Genomic DNA, 11,775 nt, shown 5'->3' with positions numbered 1-11,775 from the left:
GAAAAGGGGGGAAGGGAGGAATGGGGGAAAAGGGGGGAAAGGGGTGGAAGGGGTAGGCTGTCCAGGGAAAAGGAGGAGGAGGAAGAGGAGCGTGGAGGGAGGAGAAGAAGGCCGGTTCTCTGAGGAGGACCACCAAGTTTCTGAGGTGTCTTGGAGTCAGAGGTGGCAGTGGCTTGGGCTCTAGGCCCTCTGTTACATAGTTTTAGGCTTCAACTATTTATATTTGTGGACTCTTTAAAAGATTTAATTAAGAAAAACCGGAGTTGGGCATACCTTGCTTCTAAAACACGATTTCTCAAGCCTAAGACTAAGTGCTAGGCATTGCTCATTCTGTTACGGTCGTTTCCTCCTATTTAAAATCAGCCGCACACCCCCAATCTCTCCCTTCAGTGTAAACACCACCTTTTCCGAGGATCTCAAACAGCAGAGCGAGCAGCCTGTGACCCCGGCCGTGTGCACGAGGAGAGAAGAGCAGATGTATTGTGAGGGCTGTGGAGGGCACAAGAGGAGGAAGCCCAGCACCTTCCTGCACCGCTGTGCTCTGCCAGACCTAAAGGACACCCTCGCTTCTGGGGTGAACAAGCAGCACAAGCTATCAACACTTATTCCAAAGGAACAGGAAGAAAATTCAGATGAAGTTAACACGGTTATCCCAACAACACTACAACAACCCAGAAACAGGAGGGCCAGTGAGCCTGAGACAGGCAGTTATCACAGTGGGACAGCACCGTTGGCATTATGGCTTTTTGGCAAAAAAAAACAAAAAACAAAACAAAAAAAACAAAACACACACACACAAAAAAGGTAACACGGGCCACCCATTATTTTCTGCCAGTGGAAAGACACCCACAGGCCCCCAGATGCCAACGGCCCCCTGGAAACGAGCCCACGCAGCACCTCGTGTCTTCGAATGAGCGGGTACGTGGTGTCCTCAGCACCCCCACCCATGACACACACACCACACTTGACTCCCACACCTGAGAGTCCAGGGGAATGTCAGGAAGTCCCCGGAGGACAGGCCATCCTGTGAGGGCACTGCAGGGCTACGCACCTCAGAGGGCCCCCGGGCAGGTGCTCTCTCCCCAAAGAATGAGCCAGTCCTGACCACACCCAGATCGCTGTGGCCTCCAAACCGAGTGCCAACATCTCACATCCAAAGAGATGCGCAGGTGCCTGCTGCGCATGGAGCCCAAGCCCCTCGCAGAGCTCAGGACTAACCCAGTGTCCAGGCCTGGGGCTGTCACCAGCCAGGAGAGGCGTCCGGGGCACTTCCCAGCAATGGCCACCAGAAGTAACAACTCAGGCCCATCAGGAGTTTCCTCACTATGCAGGTTTTAGAAGTAGAGACAGAGGTTCAGGTCTAGTGGCACAAACATCAACGGACCCCATGGAACGGCGGGTGTGGTCCCTCCATCCCACCAGCCTGCATGGCTACTCCTTTCTGCTCCCATCACACACGTCCCTACCTGGCCAAGCCCCTTCTCCTTTTCCCCCATTAGATTCATCAAATCAAACCTCGCTGTCCTTGGCAAATGTACCATTAATTTACTTACTGCCCAGAACAAAAGCACACTTGCATTTAACATGACACCCCCGCTACAATAGAACAGCCTTAATTCAGACATGACGCGGAGGAACAGAGGCAGGAGGGGTCGAGAGCCATCCTGGAATTGGCAGCTGTTTTCTGGGGAAAGCGTCTATCGCACCCGAGCCTGACACTCGTGCCACACTGTCCCCGTGATGTCTGAAAGCTCCATGAAGACAAGGTCACTCTGACCCCTTCACACCCACAACGCCAAAGAGCAGCAGGTGTTCAGGAAAAGTCCCCCCCTAGTGGTGAAGACAAGAATAATTCCCCGTGGTGCCCAGAATGTCAGGAGGAAACAAGGTACCATGTGGATGCCTTTCAGGTGAATTTTGCAATGATTCTACCGAATGCCAGTCATCCTTTTTCAGAAAATCAATACCAGAAAACATGTGTCGCCAGCAGAGAGATGGTCCCTTTGACGTCTTACAAACGCACCTACGTTACTCTGAATTTATCTCAAGCCTGGTGCTCAGAAGCGGTCCCTGTGGCCTCCCAAGTCCCAGCCAGACAGGGAAGTGCCAGGTGTCAGGCCCAGAGGGACGCTGCTCACAGCTCAGGGCCTCGCCTGGGACCCAGGGGATGGGCCTCCCAGAAGTGGGCCTTTATCTCTCTTGGTCAAGCCTGCCGCCCACTCCGCCTGCCAGGAGGAAGGAAATGGCCACTTTCCTTTGTAATGAGTAGAGCTTGGATTGTTTGTTTTCCGTTGTTATTTATGAGGCTATGGTGAGCTCAGGTAATTGTGACTCCTGATGCTAGTAATACAGAGGTGTTTAGAAGGGGTACTTCTAGGGGGTTTAGAGGAGTAATGCCTGTTGGTGGTCAGTGACCTCCTAAGTAGGGGGTTGGGGCGAGGCTTGAATGGTAAAATGCTCAGAAGAAGCCGGAGAAGAAGACGACTTCTGAGATGATGAATAGCACTATTCCATATCGAAGGCTTTTTTGGACGGATACTGTGTGGTGACCCTGATAGGTGCTTTCTCGTACAACATCACGTCGTCATTGGTATAGGGTTAGTGTGGTGGTTAGTAGGCCTAGTATTAATAGGGTAGTCGAGTAGAAGTGAAATCATATGGTCAAGCCGGATGTTATTAGGAGGGCTGATAGAGCTCCTGTTAGTGGCCAGGGGCTAGGTTTGACTATGTGATAAGCATGGAATTGGTGAGTCATTAGGTGTTGTTGTGTAAGTAGAGGCTGACCAGGAGTGTGAAAACGTAGGCTTGAATTAGAGTTACAATATGAGTTACATAGTAACATGTTTTGGATACTGTCTCTTTCACATTCTAAGTATCAACACCAAAGAAATTCTTGAGTTCCTTGTTAAATTGAAAAGCAATTTACGAACCATAAAAGCCCCAATATTAAAGGATACAATTCAGTCTTTAGAGCATATTCTCAAAGCTGCACATCAACCAACAACTAGTAGGTAATTCCAGAAATTTTTCACCATCGGCCAAAGAAACCTCGAACCCATTCAACAGTCAGCACCTGCTCCTTCCTTCTGCCAGCCCCAGGCAATCACCAGCCGACTTCCGTTTCTCTGGATTTGCCCATTCTGGACATTGTGAAGAGAATCGTACAGTGCGTGACCTTCGGTGCTGGCATCTTTCACATCCAAGGTGAGTGGAATCTCACAGTGCGTGACCTTTGGCGTGGCCTTTGGTGCAGGCGTCTTTCACGTCCAAGGCTCGTTTGGGTTGGAGCACACGTTCTTTTGTTCCTTTTTATGGCTGAGTGATATTCCATTGTGTACATATTGTCTTTATCCATTCATCTGTTGACAGACACCTGGGCTGTTTCTACTATTAGGAATAATGCCGCTATGAAGATTCTTACATAAGATTTTTTGGTAAAAATATTTTCAATTTTCTTGGGCATATGCCTAGCAGTGAAATTGCTGGGTGGTACGGTGATTTTATGCTTAAATTTTCTGAGGAACTAACTGCCAGACTTTTCCAAAGCAACTGTACCATTTTACTTCCCCTCCCACTAGCAATATATCAAGATTTCAGTTTTCCCAAATTCACCAACATGTCACTGTCCAATACTGGGGTTTTACCCATCCCGGTGGTTGTGAAGTGGTACCTCACGCTGGTTTTGATTTGCATTTCTAAGATGATGAATTCTGTTAAACATCTCATGTGCATTTTAAGGCATTTATATGTCTTTCTTTGGAGAATGTCTATTCAAATCCTTTGTCCATTTTTAAATTGGATTTTTATTAAGAGTTTTAAAATATATTCTTCATATCAGGCCCTTATCAGGATAATGTATCCTGTTCTGTGGGGTTTTTTTTACTGTAATAGCATCCTCTGAAATGAACATTTTTCATTTTGATACCGTCTTTTTCGCATCAGTTGCTTGTTATGCTTTAGGCGTCTCATCTAAGGAAACATTGCCTAATCCAATGTAATAGTTTCACCAGGATTCTCCCCTAGAGGTGTCATGGGCTGAACTGTCCCCCTCATCAAGTTTCCCATGTTAAAGTCACAACCCCAGAAACTCAAAATGTCACTGTATTTAGATACAGTGCCTTTAACTTGACAATTTAGGTCCCATAAGATCTTAAGAGTAGGCCCTGATCCAGTATGACGGGTGTTCTTATAAGACAATTTAGACACACAATCCTCAGTGCTGCACACACATAAGAGAAACCTGTGAGGACACAGAGAAGACGTCGTCTACACAGCATGGGGTGAGGCCCCAGAGAATCCAACCCTGCCCGCACCTTGACCCCAGGCTTCCAGCCTCCAGAACAAAGGAAATAAGATGTTGTTTAAGCCACACAGTCTGTGGTGTCCTTTACGGTACCCAGAAGACTGACAGAATGGGTCTCACAGTCGACTCCTTACACTGGATCCATTTTGAGCTTTGTGTGTAGGGTGAGGAAGGGTCCAGTCCATCCTTTTCCATGTGGATAACCCAGTTGTCCCAGCACCATTGAGTTGTGAAAGGACAAAAGTAAAGCAACCCTTATGTCCTTTCTCCATCAACAGTTTAGAGGATACACTGAAGTATCATGGACAATTTTGTCGGTTTAAGCCAGTGGTTTTCAAAATTTGGGTCTCAGGAACCCTTTGCACTTTATTAAAGATCACAAAAATGCTTTCTCATAAGGCTGGGAATGGTGGCTCATGCCTGTAATCCCAGCACTTTGGGAGGCAGAAGCAGGTGGATCACTTGTGGTCAGCAGTTCGAGACTGGCCTGGCCAACATGGTGAAACCCGGTCTCTACTAAAAGACAAAAATTAGCCGGGCATGGTGGTGGACACCTGTAGTCCCAGCTACTAGGGAGGCTGAGGCAGGAGAACCACTTGAACTCAGGAGGCAGAGGTTGAAGTGAGATGAAGTCACACCACTGCACTCAAGCCTGGGTGGCAGAGGAAGACTCCGTTTCAAAAAAATAAATACATAAAAGTAACAATTTGGTTCATTTTACAATGATAAAGTCATTATATCTTAACACAGTCTTAAAGAAGAAACCATTTTCCAAAATAAGCAGCAGCGTGACCAGTTTGTGCTGCTGTGAAAACGCCTAACATCTCTGCACCTCAGACAGCAGGGTTCTCATGCCTGCATCTGCGTTCAGTAGGCTGCAGAGCCGTGGTTTAAGTTTATGAAGAAAGTCCGACCTCATGCTGATATACAATTAGGAAGTAGTATTTTCATTGTGTTTTCAGATAATTTTAGGTATTCTCCGCTGCCAAATGTAACAAGCGGCACTTCCGTACAGGCTGTCTGCAACGCGGAGTCTGCGCTCTGGTCGACGGGCCTTTCTGCCCCAATTCCTTCTCAGTCCACTGGTCCATCCTGTACTTGAATGGCTTTTACCAGGCACAGGATTTTGTAATCACACGTTGGTTAGAAAACACTGGTTCAGAGTTATGAGCAGCTTCCACATTTCATTCTTTGTCCAAAAAAACCACATCAATATCACCACTGATCACATGAGAAAGTGGTGGACACAAGATTTTTATAGTTTAATATTCACTGGAAATCTCAAATGTCTAATCACTGGGAATAATGTAAGGTACTTTCGTGAAAGAGTCATTTTGTTCATTTTTCAGGCCACACCTGCAAATGCCTCCGTCTGAAGTAGCATCGTTTGTAAGTCATTCTTTATATAAAGGCGGCCGTTAGTGGAAGAAGTGGTTCTGCAGGTTCATAGTTCAGAGGCACCAGTGCTCTCCCTACATAACCATAAAATCCGCAGAACACGCACCTGTGCACACTTTCTCACTCAGAACATTCCAGAAGGAACCCTGAATCCCAGTGCCGCAGCGGGACTGAAGTTTTCTCTCACCCACACAATAAACACAGGGAGCTCCCCCAGCCCCCACCCCGAGGTCACAGCCTTGGTCCTCTGTCTGATCTAGGAGGGCTCCTGCAGCTCCAGCCTAACAGGGAAAAGTAGGCACCCACATGTCAGAAAGCCCTCCCAAGGCCCGGCGAGCACTTCTGCTTATGCCCCAGCCAAGTACGTTTGACGAGGCTACAGCCAGCTGTACGGCAGGCAGCGAGGTACCCAGCAAATACTTCAGGGGTCCCATTACTGAGAAGGAAAGGTGGACAGCGAGGTACCCAGCAAGTACTCAGGGCTCACGTTATGGAGGAGGAAGCCAGGCAGATAGTGTGGTACACAGCAGGGTTCACGATACTGGGGAGGAGAGGAGGGTGAAGACAAGGGGACTGGAACAGTCTGTCTTAAGCTTTAGCATTTACAAGGCTCGCTGTAGATTATCCGATTTGATCTTAACAGCTCACAAGAGAGGCAGAGGCATGACTGTTTTCATTTCATGAAAAGAGATCCAGAGAACTGATGATGACCATGTGCTCTTCCCACAGGCTCCCAGAAATCCTCCTCAAATCATCTCTCAGTTGTATACATGTGATAATACCTCAGTCACGTCCCCTTCCTGCAGGGGGATTGTAATGCCGCCCTGCTGTTCCTTAGTGCCCCTACCTTCTCCTGCCATGGCATTTCAGCCATGCCAACCATCCATGGGAAGTCAGCACAACCCCACCTCCGCTGCTGCTGATGGCTTGGGTCACCCTTATCTTTCATTTCCACCAGCAGGGACCTGTTCGTCCTTCAAATGCAGCACAAACTCACTCATTGTGTGAAGCCTTTTCCAGCCATCACAACTGTCATGTGTAAAATCAGTCTGTGGAATGCTTCATTTCAGAGGTGCTTATGTTTTCTCATTGGCTGTGATCACGACCAAATTCTGAGCAAACCAGGTGGTCCCCTCTCCCCATCTCTGCTCCAATGCACTTAAAACAAGGATTCCTGGAAGCACCTTTGTAGTCCAATTCATGCATGAGTCCGCCCCACACCCTGCAGTGAAGCCCTGGCGGTCAGGGCTCAGGGCCCCCAGGTGGGTCAGGAGAGCTTAGTGCCCTCTCTGGAGTTGTCACCCAGAGACCCACGGCTGGAAGGGAAGAAACTTGCATCCTGTGAAACATCCAGGCCCCGAGACCCACTCAGGAGCAGAAAACGGGGAAGGAGCCTCAACCAGACCCTCGGGAGGGCAGTCAGCAGGAGCCACGGAGGTCACTGGGAGGGAGGGAGTCAGGCAGTGAGGCCAGAGGTGATGTGGCCGGGAGGGAGGTGATGTGGCCAGAGGTGACGTGGTGGGGGATGACACGGCATGGTTGGGGGAGGAGACGTGGCCAGAGGCAACGTGGCCAGGGAAGGAGAAACGGTTGGAAGTGACAAGAGGGGTCTCCAGACCTCAGACTGTGTGCCTGATTTATAGATGACATTTTAATTATGATGTTATATCTAACTTTAAAGTAGCAATTTAGAACCACTGTGTACATTTAAAACATGGTACAAATATAGCACATTTCCCAAACCAAAGAACAGTGCATTGAAGGAAAAAATAGCAACTCACCAAAAAAAAAAAAAAAAAAAAAAAAAAGGAAAAAAAAAATTATTTAAGATCAGAAATAAAGAGATCCTACAGCTCTTGTAGTCCAACCCCCACCCTAATGTGAATGGGGGAAAAAGGGAATTAGATTCTAGTCAGACAAAACTAAAGGCAAAACCGATGTACTTTACTTTCTACTTGACAGAAAACAAGAAAAGCTCATCAAGGAATCCCAACAAATAGTAGCTTTAGGAGTCCCCAAAATGCAAAATTTACCTTCAAATTAAATCAACTGCTAAGTGTGTATAAAGTTATGTTTTTCTTTATTGTCTTCCTCCGCCACAGGGGCTTTTTTAGAACTTGTTTCCCCCTAATTGCCTCCAACACCAAGGAAATTTAAACCCCACAAGTAAACCGTGTCTCGATTCACACACAGCGTCCTTTGGAGCAGACAGTCCGTTGCTCTGACATTCTTCTCACCTAAGCACCGAGTACAGCCTGAGAACGCACAACACGCACACACACGAACTCGGACAGACAACAGGTGAGATACGGCACATGAGGAGGAAGATGAGACAAATGAGCTTCACCGACTTCACCAACACCGCAGATCCGTGAAGAAGTGACACACGCAGCCTGATCGGGTGCTGGTGACTCCTGGGAGACAGCCAAGGGCAACATTTGGAGAAGCAGCACCACAGGCCAGGAGGGTGTCGGGGCTTCCGAGGAGAGGGGCGACCCGACCAGGTGCTGGGGGCTTCAGAGGGGAGGGATGCCCCGACCAGGTGCTGGGGGCTTCAGAAGGGAGGGGAGCCCCGACTAGGTGCTGGGGCTTCAGAGAGGGGGGGTGTCCCAAGCAGGTGCTGTGGCTTCAGACGGGAAGGCGCCTCAAGCAGGTCCTGGGGGCGGCAGAACAAGCCCTGGGTCCCCTTGTCACTTTTCACTCTCTACTCCCGAATCTCACCCTGAAGTTGCAGCAAGTCCAGGTATTCATTTACCCATAAAATTTAGTATCTGTGAGTAACACAAGTCACTAATCCACACCGATCTGAGTCCACAGATACCTCCCAGAGATGTCACCATCCCTTCTGGTAGAGGGGCAGCCCAGGGGCACACGCTACTAGAAAGGGAGACTGTCTCCAGCCTGACACTGCAGAGTCCTCAACACTAAGTCTACCTTCTGGAACCATGCCGTCTCCCACAGAAGCAACTAGGGGCATGTAGGGGCTTTTAAATCTTTTTTTTTTTTCTTAAGACAGAATCTCCCTCTGTCCCCCAGTCTGGAGTGCAGTGGCACAATCTCAGCTCGCTGCAACCTCTGCCTCTCAAGTTCAAGTGATTCTCCTGCCTCGGCCTCCTGAGTAGCTGGGAATACAGGCACCTGTCACCACGCCCGGCTAATTTTGTGTATTTTTAGTAGAGATGGGATTTCACCCTGTTGGCCAGGCTGGTCTCGAACACCTGACCTCACGTGATCCACCCATCTCAACCTCCCAAACTGCGGGGAATACAGGCATGAGCCACGGTGCCCGGCCCATATAGCTATTTAAATTGGACTAAAATTGAATAAAATTAGAAGTTCAGTTTCTCATTTACACTTCAAGCATTCTGTCACCCACAGGCGGCCACTGACCAGAGGCTGGTAGAGATGTCACACTCCACACTGTAGAAGGTTTTATGGACGAAGTGGCTCTAAGATCATCTCGGCATCTTTATATTGAAGTTACCAAAGTTTTACTCTGATTATTATAGACATCAGCATTCTCCCATTTAAAAATGTCAGTGCTATTGCAGTGATCAGATCTGTGACTTTCCAGAAGCTCTTCTCTTCCTGGACAGAACTGCAGAGCATCTGCACTCTGCCTCCACACTAAGGGACAGCAGAAACCTCCGTGTAAAATCAGGGGGGAGAAAAAAAAGAAAAAAGAATCCCTGGTCCCTCTCCCCTACAATTTTGTGAAACTCCTCTTAACATTCAGAATAACTGCCAGAGTTGCAATAAACAAGCATCCCTTGACCAGGAAGAAACAGGTAAGCAAGAAGAGGGAGACGCGAGGACCCTCAGTGCCCTCTGGGACCCCAGGCCCAGCCAGGACTGAGAAGGGCAATACAGCCCGGCAGATCTGCACACCTGATGCGAACCGTGCGCACGGTTTCCCCGGGCCTCGGTCCTCTACTCTGCCGTCACTGGCCACTGTGGCTCTGGTAGAGGCAGATCCCTGAGCCCCAACACCCACAGCCAGTCCCCTCCTTGCAGGTCTCAGCTCTGCTGTCACTGCCTCAAGTGCCTCCCTGATGCTTCTCATCTTCATCCGCGTACCGTGTCCCCTCTACACCGCAGTCCTTGCTACCGCCCACACCTCCACGGAGCCTGGCACACAGGTGCCTGAGACACCCCAACAGGCGGGCATGGCAGGGTAGGGCTTGGAGTTCCAAGGGCCACATCCCACATACCACCACAAGCGCTGCGGAGGCTGTGGAACGGGTCCAGGCCTCAGGCCGGCACTCAGCTTCTCCCGGCCCCAGAGGCCAAGAACATAGCAAGGGAGCGCAGCTGGAAGCAGAATCCCAAATCCCCTTCCTGTTCCTCAAGAGGAAGGGGGCCTCGGGGCACAACTCTACCAGCGCCTTCCTCCTGCCAGGCTGCCTGTCACAGGACCGACACCTTCACCGCAGGGAAACCCACCAAGTACCTCCTGTGAGGAGAAAACCACCAAGTACCACAGGAGCCACGACCACTGGCAGCGTCTACTGAGCCCAATTAGTGACAACAGCAGCCGGGCCCCTATGTAGCACGCACCGACTCTGAACCTGTCCCGCACACCACAAGGTTGACCATCCTGAAGCTCAGCTTCGACTCATCAGGGGCCTCTTCCAGGAGAGCTCGGCATGTCTATCTTCCCTGGGGTCACAGAAAGGTGAGGGACTCAGCCCCGAGTGTGAACAGAGTCAAGCTCCCACTAGCTGTGCAGACAACCTCCCTAGCCCTGGCCTGGGAAGGGGCCAAGCCCAAACAGCCATCTTTTGCCGCCACAGGTACAGAATTCAGCCAGCTCTCTCAATGGAGTCGTGCCACGTCAACTCCAGGCTCCTCAGTACTCTGGGGTTCACCTCGGGCCGCTGCACCTTTGAAACGTGGCTGTGGACTCCTCTAGGCTGCTCAGTGTCACGGCCCATTTCATTCAGACACTGCAGGCCCCTGCTGTGGTGTCAATACCCAGGACACCCCTGCCGGCATCCTCCGAGATGCTGCTGCAGCTGCAGCTGCTGTGATCTGAGAACAGCCATGCACAGGCATCAAAGGGAGGGCTCCTCAAGTCTCCTCCGAGAGCAGCGGCTACAGCTTTGGAGGACGTTGCACTGAATCCTGGGTGAGGCTGGCTCGGTCTGCAGTCTAAGCCTGGTTGCTGGGGAGACACACTCTGTTGTAACTGACAGAGGCTGTTGGTGGCAGCTCTACCAAGACCGAGATGGCAACTAATCTGAGATTTACTATCTATACTTTCTATCTGATGTGTAAAAGGAAACATCGTGAAGTTCCAGTAGCAAGGAATTTCCTATCATCTATCACATGAAGATGCAGCAGAAATGCAGCTAAAATGTTAGTAGGGTCTTTGCAGAGGAACAGACGGGTCTATTTCAGGAAAAGTGCTTGCTGGCTTTTTAGAAACAGAGTGAAATCCCTGCCAAGTAAAGGTTTGTACTTTTGCTCTGGAAACAGAGAGGGAAAGTTCTTCCTTATTATTCAAATACATTAACTATATTTAAGTGTTCTTGTAAACTAAGTATTAAATATTCAAAAGTAAGTAATTCTGTTCGGTCTATTTCATTCTTTAAATGCAGCTTTCAAAAACGGACGAACACCTGGCTGGGTGCGGTGGCTCGCGCCTGTAATCCCAGCACTTTGGGAGGCCGAGGCGGGTGGATCACGAGGTCAGGAGATCGAGACCATCCTGGCTAACACGGTGAAGCCCCGTCTCTACTAAAAATGCAAAAAATTAGCCGGGCGTGGTGGCGGGTGGCTGTGCTCCCAGCTACTCAGGAGGCTGAGGCAGGAGAATGGCATGAACCCGGGAGGTGGAGCTTGCACTAAGCCGAGATCACACCACTGCACTCCAGCCTGGGTGACAGAGCAATACTCCGTCTCAAAAAAAAAAAAAAAAAAAAAAAAGAAAAAAAAGAAAGGTGGCAAACACCTCATGTCTGCCCTGACTCCAGCCATCTCCATGGAGTGGACAGAGCTTGGGAAAAGTTCACTGTGGAGGACCAGAAGGCCAGGCCGGGCCTTTGCTCAGCAGATGAGCGAGAGGGTCAGCC

Source organism: Chlorocebus sabaeus, unplaced genomic scaffold (assembly GCF_047675955.1).
Source record: "Chlorocebus sabaeus isolate Y175 unplaced genomic scaffold, mChlSab1.0.hap1 unalloc_scaffold_219, whole genome shotgun sequence".
Classification (NCBI taxonomy): Eukaryota; Metazoa; Chordata; class Mammalia; order Primates; family Cercopithecidae; genus Chlorocebus; species Chlorocebus sabaeus.
The sequence above is the reverse complement of the archived record's forward strand: the minus strand, read 5'-3'. Positions refer to the sequence as shown.